The sequence below is a fragment of the Monodelphis domestica genome, chromosome 4 (genome assembly GCF_027887165.1).
Source record: "Monodelphis domestica isolate mMonDom1 chromosome 4, mMonDom1.pri, whole genome shotgun sequence".
Lineage (NCBI taxonomy): Eukaryota > Metazoa > Chordata > Mammalia > Didelphimorphia > Didelphidae > Monodelphis > Monodelphis domestica.
The window spans coordinates 106,113,943-106,133,617 of record NC_077230.1 but is presented as its reverse complement, the minus strand read 5'-3'; the positions used below and the strand labels follow the sequence as shown (position 1 = coordinate 106,133,617).

The 19,675-nt window shown below is 39.6% G+C and overlaps 1 protein-coding gene across 10 annotated transcripts in view; it reads right to left on the bottom strand.

Moving 5' to 3' along the window:
• Positions 1-19,675, bottom strand: part of ARHGEF4 (Rho guanine nucleotide exchange factor 4) — a 518,865-nt gene that overhangs the window by 130,244 nt on the left and 368,946 nt on the right. The window contains exon 1 of one of the 10 annotated variants that reach the window (XM_056793690.1): positions 2,061-2,288. The exons of the other annotated variants lie outside the window; for them this stretch is intronic. The gene's annotated coding sequence lies outside the window, so the exon portion shown is untranslated. Of the gene's footprint in view, positions 1-2,060; positions 2,289-19,675 lie in introns of those variants that run through there. 10 annotated transcript variants of the gene reach the window in all.

Below are 19,675 nucleotides of genomic sequence, written 5' to 3'. Positions count from 1 at the left end.
AGCTCCATAACAGGGCCCTCTCCCTGCGGTTACAGAGAGATCCCACAGTGTCAACACGGCCCGATTTTCAATTCATTCTGCATGTCTTCAGGTTGGCACGCCTGTTGGCTTCCATTATGCTGGCCTGACCAACCGATATTTACTCAAAATTCACTGTTCTCAGCCTCCATAGGGGACCCCGACAGACCAGAAATGTGCAAGACAGAGTCCCTGACCGCCGGGGAAATAAAGCTAACACTAACAAGGCCCCAAATAGGAGAGACGGGGCTAGGCAGGTGTCTGTGTGATAAAGATCTTGGGGTTTCAGTGGACTGCAAGACCAAGAGGAGTCAACGGTATGATCTGGCAGCCAAGAAAGTGCTGAAACAAAGGGTGTCACAAAGAGTCCCACTGTATTCTACCTGCTTAGATCTTATCTGGAGCTCTCTGTTCAGTTCAGGGCATTGTACTTTAGGAAGGACTTGAGCAGGACCAAAGGAGGATGAGCAGGAGGGTGAGAGAACTAGCTAGCAGGCCATAAGAGCATCAGCTAAAGGGATGGTCCCATAAAGGGAAGCCTAGCTGCCTTTGGGTATTTGAAGAAATGCCATGTCAACCAGGGATTTGGGGACTTCTTTTGCTTGGACCCTGCTTGGACTGAACTGAAAACAGTGGATGTAAGTTGCAGACAGGAAGATTTTAATTCAATAAAAGGAAAACTATGGAGCAATTTGTTCAATTGTTTTTCAGTTGTATCCCACTCTTCTTGACCCCATTCAGGGTTTTCTCGGTACTGGGAAATTCCATTTTGATAAACTTTTGTCTTTCTGGCCATGAATTGTAAAAGATACTATGGGAAGGGGCAGCTAGGTGGCTCAACAGATTGAAACCTGGGCCCTAAATGCAGGAGGGGGGAAGCTGGGTAGCTCAGTGGATAGAGAACCAGGCTTAGAGACGGGAGGTCCTAGGTTCAGATCTGATCTCAGACACTTCCCGACTTTGTGACCCTGGGCAAGTCACTTAACCCACATTGCCTAGCCCTTACCACTCTGTGCCTTGGAGTATTGACTCCAAGATAGAAGATAAGGGTTTAAAAAAAATAAAAGCATGAAGTCCTGGGTTCAAATTTGACCTCAGACACTTCCTAGCTGTGTTAACCTAGCCCTTGCTGCTCTTTTGTACACAGTATTGATTCCAAGATGAAAGGTAAGGGTTTAAAAAACAAAAAGCAAGACACTATGGGAGAGCACTGGGGCCCTGAAGTTATAGGAATTTAATAAATGATTGGTTCAGTGCTTTCATGTATAATAGGAATTTAATAAATTTGTGGTGGAATGCTTGGGGGTAAGATCATATTATCAAAGATTCTTAGAAGTGGCAAGCACTTTAGAGATGATTAAGCATAAATCCAGTGGTGTTCTGGTAAATGTTTAACAAGTGGTTCTCTCAGAAAAAACATGTATAATGGATATATTTTTCAGCTTAATCTTTTTCATTAATATTTTCTCCATCACTTTCATAAATCTAGACAATTAAAATAATCCATCAAACCCTTGAACATTTGCTGATTTTAAGGGCATGAGGGCTCATCCTAAAATTTTATTTATTTCTAGAAAACCCTTTCTGTCTTAGAATCAATGCTGGAGATTGGTTTTCCCAAGGCAGAAGAACAGTAAGAGCTAAGTAATGGGGGTCAAGTGACTTGCTCAGGGTCACACAGCTAGGAAGTGTCTCTAGTACATCTCTAGTACTGGCTCTCAACCCACTGAGCCAGCCAGCTGCTTCCAGTCCTAAAATTTTAACAACCAGCTCTCCTGAGCCAGTTTGAACTGACTCCAGCACATCAGAGAGTTTTAGCTTTTCATTTTACAGATGAGGAAACTAAGGTTCTGAAGTGACAAAGTGATTTTCCTGAGGGAACATACCTCATTAGTGGGAGAGGAAGGACCAGGGCTCCCTGCCATGGTAAACAATGAGAGAACAAAATGAGATTGGATGTGTGATATAATCAAACCAGGAGATAATTATGAGTTGGGGAAATCAGAGAAGGCTTCTCAAGAAAGGTAGGATGGAGCACTGACCTTAAATTTGTTGAACTAGTCCGAGATTTTAGGAAGAATGTACATTTATGCTGACTTTGGTGGACTTCTCTTGTAACTCTGGCTAAGGAACCTCTGGAAAGATACCTCTTTGATACAGACAGGGCTGTCCTAAAGCTTGACCATTTGGGTGGAACTGTTGTGGCTTTTCTTCTGGGTAACCAATGCACATGTCCCTAAAAGAATCTTTTTTTTAACCCTTTCCTTCTGTTTTAGAATTGATACAAGTATGGATTCTAAAGCAGAAGAGCAGTAAAGGCTAGGCAACTGGTGTTAAGTGACTTGCCCAGGGTCACACAGCTAGGAAATGTCTGAGGCCAGATGGGAACCAAAGCCCTTCTGACTGCCTGGCACTATCCTCTGAGCTACCTAGCTGCCCCACCACCCTTGTTTCCTGTTCTGAACACAAGCCATTTCCCCTTCCCTGAAGGGTTTCCCCTTCATTCTTCCTTCGTATTCATATCCTGCCCATTCTTCAGGTCCTCCATGAAGCCTTCTAGAATTCCTCAAGTGTGCAGAGATCTCATTCCTGTAAAGTTCTATAGCACTGAGTAGTTCAGTACTTACTAAATACTCTCCCGTTCTTTGATTGTTCCATGGACACTAGCTTTGCGTCCCTGACGAGACTCTCAGTTCCTCGAGGACAGAGCTAGTGTTTTCTTTTCCCATATCCCTTCCTCTAACACAGCCCAAGGTTGGGCACTTTGGAGGTGTTCTGCAAATGTGGATACTGTTTAATAACCCTGTGTGGTAATGATTCTGTCTGGTAATCTCTAGGAGACATGCCAGTGGAATCAATTTCCTCTTTCTTGTCGTCTCCGGAGTCCCTTAGAGCAAGGTGCTCACGCTGGTGGACACTGTACACACTACTGATTGTGGAGCGATTTCTAGAAATGCTCATTCAGAAGTGAACTCTTTGGTATTTGGGGAGAAGAAAGTCTCAGAATATCATCAGGAAAGTGCAGACAATCCAGAAATTCCATTTTGTTTGTTTCTTTCCATTCCACCCCCCTTTCCTCCCCTTTCTATCAACCCTGACAGCATCTCTTCAAATGAAAACATCCTGAGAGAAGCAGAGAGCAAATGTGCTTAAGGCTATCTTTCTTCTCTTGTCAAAATATTTCCCATAAAATACCCAAGCAAGGGCTTGGACACTTGTGAAGCTTAAAAATAGACACATGGGGACCAGAAGTAGATTGAATTTGACCACTCCGCTTGGACACAGGAGGTTAGGGGAAAAGTGCACAGTAGCAAAAAGTCATCTCCATGGAGAAAAGAGAGGAGATGGAGAGAAAGGAGGCAAGAAGCAGCCCTGGATACTGATGATAGCATGTAGAGGCAGCCTGCCACAGTGGAAAGAACTCTGATAAGAACTTAGGACACTTAAATACTCATTCTAGCTCAGCCACTAACTGTCTGTATAACCTCAGACCAATCATTTAATTTTTCTTGGCCTCAGTTACCTCCTCTGTAAAATGAGAAGAACAAAACAACTCTAAAACAAAATGATGTATAATAAAGTTTTATTTAGGCTGCTAGGTGATACAATGAATAGAGTTCTGGAATGGTATCAGAAAGACCCGAGTTCAAATCTCATTTTATCTATGTGACTCTAGACAAGTCTCTTAATCTCTGTTTGCCTCAGTTTCCTTGACTGAAAAATGGAAGTAAAAATAGTACCTACCTCCTAGGTTGTTAAGATCAAATGAGATAATAATTATATTGTGCATGGCACATATTATGAGTTATATTAATGCTACTTATTATTATTGCCTTATTTCCTTCCAAGAGCTTTCATTTATATGATCTTACCTACTTTAAAAAGAATAAAGAACTGTCCAAATAAAGGCAGTGACTAGATCTTTTAGGGACATGGTAAGAGACTTCAAGAATGTCTCTGAAAGCTTTACTAATATGCACTTTTTGCTACAGACGTCTATAGATTTAAGTTTGGCAGGTGAGTGGTCTGATTTTGAGGGTGTCTTGAATATGCTTGTAATTGTGCAAAATATGATTTTTAAAGTTCACTATTACAAGTCCCTAAGAATGCTCTGCTTCCATTTTCTGTGTTTCATTTGCTTATCTTGCAAATAAGTTAATTGAAGTACATATAAAATGATAAGATTAAGAATAAATATTGTTGTCTAGTTTATATCATTCTGTCTCATCAGGTTTTTGGAGTTAGATGTTGGCATTACAATATACTTAAGATGAATGCTAATAGAATTTCCCCTGTTGGGGCACACCAAAATACCTCTCCAATCAATCAATCAATCAATCAGTTAATCAAGTACTGAATATTTATAAAGCATTTCCTACATGTAATATTTGAATATAAGTGAAAAGGAATGCATTCTGTTCTCTGTGATTCCAGCTGGCAAAGAATACATGACAGAAAGCTCAATCCACTAAAATTCTCATTGCCTGAATGGTACAAGATGGAACCAGGAATGTGAGTGATTGGAGAAACAAGGTTGATGAACATTTGACTTCCATTTTAGGATCTATCTCCCTATATCTCCAGAGCTCGGTGAGTGTTATTGCTATAACTATCCCTCAAGATTAAAACTAAGGACAAACAATGTCTTTAGTAATGAAAAGAGCTCTAACTCTCCTAATCTTGATGTTGGGTCCAGAAGGCTCATTAATAATATTCCTCTGTGCAAGAGACATATGTTTTCTGTCATGGCCAATGTGGGAGTTTGTTTTACTGGACTATGCATCTTTATGATAATAGTTTTATTTTTCTGTTTTTTTTTAATGGTTGTCAGTAGGAGGGGAAGCAGTGGGAAGGACAGATTAGAAATGGTTATAAAAATGAATGGATTAATTTATTTAATTTAAAAAATCTTTCTCAGTGGACTGGTTACAGGAACTCAAGGATGAAACTCTGGACAGTCATCTTCTTTTTCCTCCCAGCTCCATGGCCCAGGAACAGATAAGTCACCTTACTTTAAGCAATGTCCAGTAGGCAAAAATCATGATTTATAAAATAGATAAATAATCCATTCAAGGAGAGAGTACAAGAAAAAGCAATAGTATTCTTTTTATAACAAAATTTCAACAAAGGAAATAGCAAATGCATACACAACCAAGATGGAAAAGTACTACATTTCCCAGGATGCCAAGGCTCTGAGTATAAGCATTCATGGCCAGAGAGCTTACACTCCACTTTCTATGAGCTCATATGTCTGTATGGAATTATTAATTGGTTTAGGAGTCTACTAGGGAAATAGATGAGTGAGGAGAGCCTTCACTGAGGGTGTTATAGTATGGAAGAAGAGACAAAAAACAGGATAGAATGAATCCAGTAGCAGTCAGGCAAATGATAAGAAGTACCCAAGGCAATACAATTTAGGACTAACCTATAGAAGGTATTACCAGGAAGTAGGGTAATGAACCACAAACATTGCCAGGAACAGGATTCAAGTACACTAAGAACTGGAACTCCATCATCTCTAAAAGAAGCTGCTTTTTAAATTTGACTTTGGACTTTGAAGGGGTTCAAGCTGAAAGCTATTCTGAGGAAATATGAACAGATTATTTTTCTTCTTTTGCTATTCACTTCTGACTTGATTAAATGTTTCATTATTTCAAGGCTATTCTTGCTTGGGTCAATTAACATGGTAAACAACTAAATACCCATTTCTGAGGTTTCCAGTTTTCTGGCTTGACAGAGGCAAAAAGCAAATTATAAATAGAAAATAAATAGAAAACCCATACAATTTGAACTTGAACATTTGGGAATCCAGAACACAGATTAAATAAACTTCCCTCAAACATTTAAAGGTTTGGCTTTCAAAACAAAACTCACACCAAACTTTTCAGGAGCACACCCACATTCTTGTCAATGACACATTCTCCATAACTTTCAAGCCAAAAGTATTTCAGAATCACTCTCAAGCCCAAGGAAGATCCTAGATCCCTCCTTCTCCTCTGCTCCCTCATTTTCCCATCCTCCTGCATCAAGACAGCTACAGACTATTAGAAATCCCAATAAATTTAAGAGATTATTTGGTCCAAATCCCTCATTTTACAGTGGGTAAAATGGGCTCCAATAGATTTTAAATCATTTCTCCAAAGTCATACAACAGCTTTTAGTGCCAAAAATGAGATTAGAATTCAGGTCTCCAGTCTTAGCCCCATGTTCTTGCCTCTCCATTATCTTGACTTGTTATTTGTCCTCTATGCCAAGCACTCACTATTGCTACTGTCCCTTCCTTCTTGAAAGTCCCTTCTATTAACCTCTGAAAATTTAACTGTCTTGACTCTTCTTTCCTTATCTGGTCATTCCTTTGGTTTCCTTTGCTGGTTCCATTTCTTAGTTTCATGTCTAGACACATTTCTCAGTGGATTCCTTTCTTTGTCTGTCTCATTACTCTGTTCCTCACAGATGCTATTCACTCTTGCTTCTATAACCGAGCTAACTGGCTTTTGGATGTTCTCTCATTGATGTCATGCTGTCATCTTGAACTCAAGTGAGGAACAACAAAAAGAGTACTGTGGAATGACTCCGTTGTGGCTTCAAATCCTCATGCTTTCTTAAGGATTTTTTATTCTGTGTTATCTAAACCCAAACACACCACTTTTCTTTCTCCTCCTATATAGTTGCTTCTCTGGAATTTCTGTAAATGGTTTCATTATTGGACTCTTTTTCTGGACCTAAACCTTTGGAATCAATGTTAAATGGTATAAAATTTCCTTTTCCTGATCATTGAGAAGGCCTCTGCCAACTAGGAAGGGTGGTGCAGTGATAGAGTGCCAGGCTTAGAGTCAGGAAGACTCATCTTCTTGAATTCAAATCTGGTCTCAGACACTAACTGTGACTCTGGGCAATTCACTTAACCCTATTTGCTTCAGTTTCTTCAACTATAAAATGAATCAAGAAGGAAATGGCTAACCATTCCAGTCCCTTTGCCAAGAAAATACCAAATGAGGTCAGGAACAGTTGGACACAACTGAAAAAAAACTACTGATGATACCAACTAGGAAATTTCCTTCAGGTGATGGCAAAATTAGAAATGCTAATAGAGAAGGCATTTTCTCCTCCTTTCTGCCTGGAAGCATACTAATAACTCTCTTTCCCTGCAGAGAAAGGGAGAACAAGACTAAATCAAATCAACAGATTAGAAGCAGGTGGTGACATTGTGGATAGAACACTAAGCCTCTAGTCAGATCAGACCTGAGTTCAAATGTGACCTTAGATACCAAGTTGTGTGATCCTGGACAAGTCTCTTAACTTCTCTCTGCCTCTATTTCCTAAAATGTAAAAGAGGGATAATAACATAAAATGAGAATTGTTTCTTTCTCTCTCTCTTTCTTTCTTTCTTTCTTTCTTTCTTTCTTTCTTCCTTCCTTCCTTCCTTCCTTCCTTCCTTCCTTCCTTCCTTCCTTTCTTTCTTTCTTTCTTTCTTTCTTTCTTTCTTTCTTTCTTTCTTTCTTTCTTTCTTTCTTTCTTTCTTTCTTTCTTTCTTTCTTTCTTTCTTTCTTTCTTTCTTTCTTTCTTTCTTTCTTTCTTTCTTTCTTTCTTTCTTTCTTTCTTTCTTTCTTTCTTTCTTTCTTTCTTTCTTTCTTTCTTTCTTTCTTTCCCTTACCTTCTGTCTTAGAACCAATACACAGGGTCACACAGTTAGGAAGTATTTGAGGTCAGGTTTGAACCCAGGACCTCCCTCTCTGGGCCTGGCTCTTAATCTACTGATGTACCCAGCTGCCCCCAAGATTTTTTTCTTAAGTATAACAGAAGTAACAAACCTTAAAGTTAAATATTATTATTAACTTGAACCTCTATTTTTTTAATAGATTTTATTGTTGGCTCTGATCCACAGATTTCTCTTACTTTATTGCTTAGTTCACTTAGAATTGGCCTGGCATCCCTTCATGAGCTCTGACCTTCCAGCCTTCACTTGAATGTTCTTAGTCACATCACCTCAACACCTAGGCTTTATTGACTTTGCCATTATACCATTTAGTAATTGTAAGTAACAGAAATTGAAAATGTTATGTACATACAGTACAGTAACCTAAATTCCTTATTGTGGGAATAAACATTCAGTGCCATACCTATCAAAGTACCAAAAAACTTTTTTATAGACAGGAAAACAATATAATAACGTTCATCTGGAAGAATAAAAGATCAAGAATATCAAAGTAAATAATGAAAAAATGCGAAGGAAGGAGGCCTTGCAGTCCCAGATCTCAAACTATACTATAAAGCAGTGATCATCAAAACAATTGGGTACTAGCTAAGAGACAGAAGGGAGGATCAGGGGAATGAATAGACTTGGGGTAAGTGACCTCAGCAAAGTAGTGTTCAATAAACCCAAAGATTGCAGTTTTGGGGACAAAAACTCACTATTTGACAAAAACTGCTGGGAAAACTGGAAAACAGTATGGGAAAACTCTCATACCCTATACCAAGATAAATTCAAAATAGGTAAATGGCTTAAATATAAAGAAGGAAATCAAGGAAATAAGCACAAAGCCAAAGGAAAAAATAGAACAGCTATCGTCATTTAGTCAAGAAAGCCCTGGATTAGAAGTTTTGAGGCTTTTTATGACTTTTCTTATTTTTATCTTTTATATATTTGATTTTTTTCATCAGTGAAAGAAAAAGTAAAATGTATTTTTATTAATAAAATTTTAAAAATCAAGTTCTGACTCAAAGACATATATGTTGAATGACTTTAGGCAAGTCACTCAACTTCCTTGAGCCTCAATTTCCTAATTTGTTAAAAATATTTTTTACTACCTACCTTACAGGGTTGCTGTGGGAAAAATGCTTTGTAAACTTTAAAGCACTTTATTCAAGTGGGTTATAACACAAGATTCTTAAAAACTCTTAAGCTTTCAGGGAAACAAGGGAATAAATTTGAAATTTGAAATATTTTGACCTGAATTTTGGTTCTGACGAGTTATATTGCGTGGGCAAATACCTACTCTGTCTATGTCTAAGGCCAACAGCTTCTCTAATTCTGTGGCACCGATTTCCACAAGGGAGCTTTTAACTGTTTGCCCCTCTGCAGGAAGGCTGCCACTCAGCATTGAGCTCTCTCCCTTGGGATAATGAAGTTCAGATGAGTCCTAGAGTGTCTCCTGGGACTATTGTAGAAATCAGCACAAAGCAAGGAAGGGAAAAGGTGCTTCCAATGACCTTTGTAATCTTGAGCTGCAGCAAGCATCAGATTCTCAGGGCCTCTAAGGAACAGGTTGAAGTCATGTCAGCAATGAAGGCCTAGTTCAAAGCTGTGTGGACACATGAACCTGATGCTAGGGACCAGCATAGGAACCCAGAGATTCCATACAATTCTCTAAGCCATTAGGAAAATCAAAGACTGGGTAGATTGGAAAACAAAACACAGATAGAAGATAAAATCATCAAGGCATGATAAGCATGCCTGAGAATAGGAGAGAGTTTTCTCCCTAAAAGGAGGATCAACAGAAGTCTCTAGTTGCTTAGAATTCGTTTTTTTGCATGGAAAAGATTCCCACCCATGAGTGAAGGGGTAGGACATAAACCAGTATTATTTCTGGCAACTGATATTACATGTAGTCATACACATCAGTCACAGAATCCTGAAGCTGGAAGGAAACTTCACAATAATCTAGTCCAGCTCTTTACTTTATAGATAAGGAAAATGAGGCTGAGAAATTGAAAATGAGTTGCTACGACCTAGTACATGGAAGCACTGGCACTCAAGCCCAAGCCATCTGATTGCAAAGCTAATCATCTCTGGAGTCATCTTTACCCATAGGCACATTAAGCTCTGGGTAGGGTTTGAAGGATACTGAGGAGTCTTCCCTCCTCCCCCATCTGCTCCCTTCTCCTTCCATTCACAGCACCTGATATTTCAAAGGAAAGATCCATTCCTTTTGGTCAAGTATTGCTTTCTGTGGTTTCCAAATTGAAAATGCAAATTCCTTGGCGATGATTATATGGTAAATCTCTAATACTCTGGCAGTAGAGAAGAGTTGAGCACAAGGAGCCAGTGGCTTTGGCCACAATTTGGATTACTGGCTTTGAGGGGAGGGGAAGAGTAGGAAGAAGAGAACTAAAAGGGCAAAGAATACATAAAGGGGGAATTAGGGGAACTGAAGCCTAACTTGACCTCCTCCATAATTTTGTCTCTCCCTGCCCTAGCGACTAGGGATTTCTTCCCCTCCCCTATCCCCACTATCCCTAAGATTTAAGATTCTTTTCTTTTCTAAGGCTATTATTTTAGATGAGAGTTTTAAGCCTATTAAGTAATCCACTTCTCCCTCTCCTCCAACCCATGGCAACTTTGGAAAAAGTTCAGCTAAGCCTTCACAGCCATGTTCTCATTGATCTCCCTCCACCTCTCTTTTCTCATGAACCCATTTTTTATTTCTCCTGTGTTTGGGTTTGCCTTCTTCCCATCATACTCCCTGCTGGAGACTATTCACTGAAGCAGAATCCTTGAGGGTTGGCTGGGGAAGGTGTGTGAAATTTTCCGGAAGTTCCTGTCCACCTTAAAGGGAAACTCTTCAGATGAGCTTGGCTTCTGCTTCTTGGAGAGATGGGAGGGAGACTCTAAATCCATGGGGGCAGCCCAAGTCCCAGCCAGGAGCTCCTCAATGCAGTAACTCCACCACTTCCCTGGAGAAGGCAGTGACCAAGGCGGATTCCTTCTGGACAGTTTCCTTGGGATCTCTGGCTCACTGAAGTGCAATATTTCCGCCATCTCCATCTCTCAGTCATTCATTTTAATTAACAAGCAGCTAACGAGCTCAGCTGCATAATTAATAGTGAGAGCCTTGGAGTAGATTGGCAAGAGGGAGCCACTGATGACACAACACACAGAGGTCTTTGTGAAAGGACAAATCTAGTTTGTGACAACTGACCTTTCTTTCCAAGGCATTCTGAGCTGTGAGCCTTCATAGAGGAAAGTAGCCCAGCTCAGTCCAATTACATTAATTCAGACCCTGCTCATTTGGAATTTGTGATCATTCAGCTAGGCCTGGAATGAAGTTTCACACTGCTCTGTGAAGGCCAAGCATGGTTTGTTAATCACATGGACAGATCATGGCAGGACCAGAAGTTGGGTTCACTGACCTACTTAGGGGAATATCGTTTCCAAATATCATAGTAGCATCTATTTTCATAAGAAACTTATTGACAAAAAATATCTCGGAGAATAGACACTTCCAAATTTTCATATGATCATCTGTAGTTTAAAAAATATTGGATTGGGACCTGGAAGAACTGAATTCTCTAATTAGCCATGTGACTTTGGGCAAAGTGACCACACCTTGACTCTCCAGCTGGCTACAGTCCCTTATCTGTAAAATGAAGAGGGTTGGACTAAATGATTTTTAACCCTTCCACGTCTAAATTCTGCATTTTCTAGTGACCACAGAAGATGACATCCACAATAATTTTATTTCAATTCAGTTCCACAAACAAGTATTGAGTGGCTATCAAGCACCTTGTATCTGGGATTTTGGGGTATTTACTGCTCTAATGCAGGTTGGGTCAGTTGATCCTCTGCCACTATGAAATTTTGATTCTATTGTGGAAATAACAATGGACCAATAGACCAGAATTCTAATGTTGTTATGGTTAATAAGGCTGATGAGCCAATGAAAGATCCTGACTTGGTTGCGGAAACATTAAGAGAAAGGTCCAACTGTGTTATATATGATTACAATAATCATATATATATATACATATATAATGTTCTATATATAGAGAGACCATGTTATCATTTGATTTTAATAGAGTCTAATCTGTTGAGAATTAGAAATCAATATATAGGAACTGTGGCATCTCTCTACTAACCAAAACCCAGGATTAAAAAACATCCACTATTTCCTGACCATACCAGATCAATAGGTATCTAATGAACACTGAAAACAGACACCATTGCTAATATTGCCTGGGCACTTATGATCGAAAGTGGCGCACACACCACAACATGAGAAGTTCTTATTGACATGATGCCACATCTCAGAATCACAGGACAGGACACAGTCAAGGATTCATCCTATGACCATCATTCTGAGAGAACCGGCCATTGTGTCTGTCCTTAAAAAAACAACAAACAAACATTCTACAATTCCCCTTAGCACTGACATAAGATATGGTATGAAACATGGACTGGACTGGGAATCAGAAGAGCTTTATTTGGGTCCCAACAAGCTGGGATCTTGGGAAATCACTTAACCTCCTTGTGTTTCAATTTCCAAACCGAGAAAATAATATCAACCCTAGCTTTTCTCACATGATAATTGTGAGAATTAAATGTTTCACACCAACCACACACATTGGCTGTTGGCACTATGGACTTCCTGCCTTCATTCTTTCCTCTGTCTAACCCATCCTGTGTGGAACCAATAGAAGAATCTTCCTAAAATATGGTTTAAGTTGATATCATGTCTCACCCCAAATCCTTCAATTGCAACTGTATATAGGATAAAATTTTCACTTCTCAGTCAGGTGTTCAAGGTCCAGCAAAATCTGACTCTGATGTACTTTTTCTATGTACTCTTCCTAGTAGTCTCTCTATGGCCACTGCCCTGCTCCGGTCCAACCCTCTACTCCCAGACTCTAAGAGCAAATCTATTTCTACACCTTTGTTCTGACAACTTCTGCTAACCAGAAGGCTCCCCCCCCTCCTATCCACTAGTTTAAACCTCACTCATGCTTCTAGTTTTAAATTTAAGTTTCACCTCTTTCATGACATTCCCCAACCTCCCTGATTCTTGGGGAATCCCTTCTTCTCGTCTCTTGTAGCACATTGTCTGTACCACTCAAATAATTATGGAAAGTTAGACTTTAGAAGAAGATGTCGAAATCCCTGAAAGTTGAAGCTACTTATCCAAAATCAAACAATTAAGAGGCAGGGGCAGTCTTCTGACTCCAAGACTACTGCTAATTCCACGACACTGGGCTGACTCTAATTTGGGACATATACTATAGTCATACTTCATGTGTGTGACCCGTTTCCTTAACTAGGTTGTAAATCTCTTGAGGGCAATAGCTGCACAAGGGAACTCTTTGCATCTTTGAGTCCCCCAAGCTTAGTGAACTTTCAATAATGTTGATGAAATGCTTATAATCTCTTTGTAGGTATAAAAAGATATGCTTATATATTAATATTACTTGGCTCCGAGGCTTATAATTTCTGGCATTAGAGAACTCATAACTTTAGGGCCGATTATTCTTTGGAACCATTTCCCAAGCCAACTCCGTGACTGGGCTTTATTTCATTTCAGATTAAGCAATTAGATAATGCATTTGCTGGCACAAGAAGGGACACACCTTTCAAACCAGGCCATATGGTTTCCAAAGGGCTGAGTATGGATAGTGTCATCAGGGAACTATGGGAGAAAATGTAGAAGGAAATGTCTGTGAGTCCAAGGTTTTGGTAAACAAAGTAGACCATCATTCAACTCAGAGCAGATTATTTGGTTTGTAGATTAGCTCCAGGTCCTTTCATTTGCTTGTCTACCTCTCTGCTGGACAGAGACAGCTTGCCATGTGCTCATTAACCACAGAAGCAGAGGGCTATTCATCCAGGGTTTGGAAACCTAGAACTTTCCCACACAATTGAGAAGTGCCTCTCATCTTTTAGGATCATGGAGCTCGGCACGGCTCTTGAACCCAGCTCCTTCTCCCCCCAAATCTATGACCTTTAGAGCCAGTACTGCATAATTGAGGTTTACACTGTACATTGTCCTTATGCTAGTCACTGCTCCTCATGTATGTGAGATAGATGATGGGCTTCTTGAGGGCACAGACAATATTTTCCCTTGTGAGACAGCAAATGGAAGATGTAGTGACTATCGTACTGGACTTGGAGTCAGGGAGAAAGGGATTTTAATCCTGTCTCAGACACTGGGAGATTCTTTCAGCCTTGGAGCTTCATCTTCCACATTTTACAAATGGGGATGATCATAAAACAGCACATCATTACTTCCTTGGTTATAAAGCTCAAATGGAGACAAATATTCACCAACAACTTTGCAAACCTTAGAGTTTGTTCACTATGAATATCAGTGATCATTATCATGTTCTTTCAAGCTTACAGCTAGGCTAGCTGAGTGGGTACTTAATATATCTATATCTATATCTATATATCTGTTGTTTATTGAGGTTAATGCTGAATTTCTCACTAAGAATTTGATCCAGCAATGTGCTATATTCCAAGCTCTGCTTTGGAGCAGCAAGAGGTTAAAAGGATAAACGCTTTCCCTTTTAATATCTGATTCCTTGCCATTTGTTGCCATGGCTAGGGATTTAAACATAGGGCGGCACCTCCTCTCCCCTCCCTCAATCATCTCACTCCCAATTTAGAACTTCTGACGTACGAGAGGCAGCTGAGAAAACCGGTTCCCAATTTCTCAGTCCTGTCTGAGCTCATTAGCACCTGAGGGTCTGAATGGTGTGGGTTGCAACAAGATCCAGCAGAGTTAGCAACTGCAAATACCACCAGGGCACTGCCAGGTGGGCGAGACAGATGAACAGCTCCTTTGCTGGGGAAAATCATGAGAAATGCCATGAAGGCTCAGTCCCATGGACTATCCTGGACTAGGATGGGGAACATTATGGGCCATGTGATAATTACCTTTTATGATGTCATATACAGGAAAAAAAACAGTTATTCTTGTAACCTCATAGACCTTTCTCATATCCCACTCCACCTATCAGTGTTCTCTCCAACCCTTCCAAGGTCCAGGGCTCTTATTTCAACATATGGAACTTTTCCCTAAATCTGATAAAAATTCATAGTGAATTCACTATGAATTTTTATTGTGCTAAATATGTGACCACTTCCCAGGATTTATATTTTAAAAGGGAAGCCTAGAGAGGACAATATTCTATCCCAAGCCTAAGCATGACTTATTTTTCCTTTGCTGACATCCATGTGCTGGTGCCACCATCATGTACTGATGGAAGATGACATCACATACAATAAATCTAACTTTATGTCAAGAATTACAGAATTTTTGAGCAAGAAGAAGCCTTAGAAATCTACTAAGTCCAATCTCCTCTATTTCTACTCTCCCACCCCAATTATATAGCTTAGGCAACTGACTTATAGGTGGGGTAAGCAGCAAGCACAGAGTATAATCCAGCTCAAAATAAAGACATGATTTGCTGGAGTTCATAGCCTAGAGTTTATAAACTTACCTTTAAAATATATATTTATGAATACATTTCAATATATTTGGTTGCCTTTGTCATTTTATCCATTTTATTTTATGCATTTAAACATTATTCTGAGAAGTCTACAGACTTCCCCATATTGCCAGAAGGGTCCACTACACAAATACTAAGAATCCATGATTTAGAGCAATTGTTAACATGGGAGGGAAATAGAATAAGACAAGGCACAATTTGGGAGCAAGTCTGGTCATTAATCAAGGTTAACCAAACTCAAGAAGTAATATTCAAGTAGATTTCATGAAATGGTCAGAAGTTTTTTAGGGGGAAAGAACAGTACCCTGGATAGCTCCCCAGAGATGGGAACACAAGATGGAGGCTTTTAAACCCAGATTTCCAGCCTTATAGAATTGGTTCTACCCCTCTTTTCCCCGTCTTAGAACTCTGATTGTTGAATTGGTCCTTTTACATTATCCGACTAATTCAAAGACTCGCAATTATGTACATGAAACTAATAAGTTAGTGGAGCTTGCCTTCCTCTTTATCACAATACTATCCATCTTCCCGCTTTCTTTTGGCTCAGTGTCAGGAGTTAAATTCAAGGCTAAATTCAGAATTCTGCCAATAGTGCTACTCAATAAATACTGATTGGTTCATTGGTTTAAACTAAACAAGGTGAGTAATGTGGACTCTTTTTGGTGGAATAGAGATACTTGAATATTGCCCCAAAGGGCACATTCTGAAGTCCAAACATTCATTTTTGTTACATCACTTGTTAGCATGGCCTAGTTTACAGTGCAAAAAAGTAGAGACTTGCTGTGTGGCCTGGATCATCCCACCTTTCTATACCTCTGTTTGCTTTCAGGCAGAATGAGAATGGTAACTACATTGGGAGAGATGAATAACAAAGAAAGAATTATAGAACTTTAGACCTGGAAGAAACCTTGAAGATTAGTTCAATTCCTCAATTTTGTAGGCGAGGAACCAAAGGCCTAGAAAATGAAGTGCCGTGTCCAAGGTTACATGAGTGAAAGAGCAGGGATTTGAACCCTTTGGTTCTGTGCCCTGTAACAATTTTCCTTTCTTCGGCTATGACATTGCTTGCTGGATAATTTCCAGGGCCAGTCTGACTAACATGGGCCTGAGGGAGCAGGATGGAAGCCATATGGCAAATCCAGTACTACCTATTGAAATCCTATTTTGAAGTTCCAAGTAGAAGGCAATACAGATGCAGCCTGCTGACTTGGGTGTGCTTATTTAGCCTACATAGAGAAAAATGAATTCTTGATATGACAAGATAACCATGGAGTGTCAACATTGATTTGTGATATCAATCCCAATATTCTCAACAGAGGGGCCTATGCTCTTTGGGCTTTAATAGCATCAAAAGGAGGAGTTTAGGAGGATTTTCAGCAATACTCCTGAGCTTATGCCACAAAAGAAAAGCTGTCCAAGTTTCAAATCAGCCAAGGAAGCCTCATATTTTCAAATAGCAGTTAGGGATATTACAGCCTTATCAATAGTCTTTCATTCACTTCTACTTTCTCTTCTTCATTCTCGTCTAAGTTCCTGCATATGGTACATCCTAAGGTGATAAAATACAAGCTGAATTTCAAAAGCCTTGTAAAGCTGCTTGTTTAATCAAAGATATAAAACTAGAAAAAGCTTCAGATGCCATCAAGCCCAAACCCATCAACAATGCCTCCCAACTTCCAATTTTATGGAATTTGAGATTTCGTAGTTTAAGTGAGAAACTGACCTCTGCTTGACAAACACCATTCCCCTCTCCCCCAATTTAAAAGTTACAGGTTCAAACATATCTGTTGCCTGGTAGAGTCTAGTAAAAGCTGTGGGGACTAGAGGAGATCCTCAGTTTATGGTGGGTCACCCTCACTGACTCCAGAGACTTGTAGTTTCTGAGAATTTGAAAGGCACTGAATTTCATCTGCTCCTGAGAAGTCTTCCTTGATCTTGGGCCCATGTTACTCTGAGTTTTTAGGCCTCCACAAAAGGGTGTAAATAGTGGGGTATCTCTGAGAGGGAATTTCTGGGAAGCCCAAAACTGATTATTCTTAGACCTTCCATGAAATTCTGTGATCATCCCAGACTTAAGTTAGGCCCTTATATTCTTAACCTGATCCTCAGAGATAGCTGGTTCTAGAAACCTAATGTGGTAGCAAAGGCCAGGCTAGAGCAATAGGAAAATTACAAAGCATGGTTTGGGATACACTGGGCAGGCTGGCGTCTCCTATAATTTCCACTCCATATTCTACAGTGCTGGAAGTTCCATCATTAATAAATAATAACAGTAGGTAACATTTATATAGTCCTTTAAGGATTTTGTAATAACTTTACATATACTATTTCATTTGACCTTCATAAAAACACTGTGAGATAGATATTAAAGACATAACATCCCCATTTTATAGATGAAGAAACTTGTGTCCATGGCCACACATCTAGTAAGTGGCAGGGATGGGATTTAAACTCTGGACTTGTATAATTCCAGGTTTAGGACACGTTGGAATATTTCTTGGAGGTCAACACTATATCTCCATGGATCCTGTTAATAACCTCAGATTGTATAGGATAAAGCCATCCTAAATTTCTATTTGCCATCCTAAATTTAAAAATTATTATTTTTAAATAATATAAAAATTATTATTTTAAAATAATATAAAATATGTTTATTTTTATTAATTTTATGAAACTGGGGATATGGCCTGAAGGGATGAGACAAAGTACAAATAAATTTTGGTGAGAAGGGAGGAGGGAATTTTCTAGAGTATGGGGTTCTGCTTAGGAAAGTCAAAATTGATTAGGGCCACTGCAATGCCCCCTGGGCACCAGGGATGCAGCAGGAGTAGGAAGTATTTGGACCACGTAGGTGACATGAAATAAGGAATGTATAAAGGAAAGACCAGCACTGAAGACACGCTTTATGATTTTGCTGAGGGCAGGCTCTGCTCAGCTATGTGCAGGGACTTCAGAAAAGTCTGCTCAGGCAGGAGTCCCATTTCAGGAGATGTTTTGTGATATGCTGGTTGGTCTCTCCACGAATCATCCACAAAACTACCACAGGCATTTAGCTAAGTGTCTATGGAGTACCCAGGCATGAACCAGAATTACCTTGAATTTTGTTCTTGACTGGAAGGGATTTTTAACATACTCTACTTGTAGAGGAAACTATATTCATTATAGCATTTGATCTTCACAATAACCATTTCAAGATGGCCAGGCAGGAATCATTTGTCCCATTTTGTATGAGCAGCTAGGTGGAACAGTGGACAGAATGCTGATCCTGGAGTTAAGAGGACCTGAATTCAAATCCAATCTGACACTTACTAGCTGTATGATCTTGGGCAAGGCTCTTAACTTGTTTGCCTCAGTTTTCTCATCTGTAAAAGGGGGACTATAATAGTACCTGGGTCCTTCATGGTTGTTGTGATGACCAAATGATATAATTATTATAAAATGCTTAATGCCTAGCATATAAAAAGCTCCATAAATGCTAGTTATAATTAGTAATATCAAAGTCCAGACAGAGAAAATCATGTCATATGCCTTCTAGTTCAAAGGAATCCAATCTCCTACCAATGTGGGGCCCTCGGAGAGTCCATTCCTATCAAGTAACTCTTCCTTTCCTCCCCTTTCCTTTTGCCATTTATCTTCTCCATCCCTTGAAGGAGTCATGCTTTAGGTGCCTTTATGACTCATGCATGGATGTGGGTAAGTATGTGAGAGAGACAGCTGCTCAGGGAATAGATTTCACAGCCCATTTCCAATGAGGACTCTGGTCTCTTCCGGTGAGGGTGCCTGAAGGATGCAGTCTAATGAACTCAGTGGCCCTCTTTCTTATGTGAAAAGGTTAACAATGCTGAAGAGCAAGACAGATTTCAAGAAAATGTCTCTCAAGTCATAAATTTCCATTAGGAATCCCAGGAAAACTTAGAGATATGTATGCTCCACACACCCCACCTCCTTGAATTAACTGCAAATTAACCAAACTTTCAGAGAAGAGCCTGCTTCTCCTTTCGTGAACTCCTTAATATTTAGGGCATTTTTTAGCACTTTAAGGCTTACTAAGTATTTTACATACATTTTACTGCATTTGAGCCTAAAGACCACCCTCTGAGGTAAGGTAGAAAAGGTATTATTATCCTCACTTTGCAGAGGGTCAGAGAAGTCCTAACTAGTTATGGACCTCCTAAGTTCCAAGTCACCATGCTATGCAGACTATGGGGTTGCCATATGGCATAGTCCCTTATGGAGGCATAGAACAGTGGTGAGTACTGGATTCAGGGACAGAGGACCTGAGAATCCCAGATTTGCCACTATCTTTGTGACTTTGGGAATATTAATGATTAATATTCTGTTACTATTTGGGGAATATTAATCTTTTTCAACCTTAGTTTCCTTATGTGTAAAATGAAACAGATGGACTAAATATTTTTAAAGGTCCTTCCTAATCCCA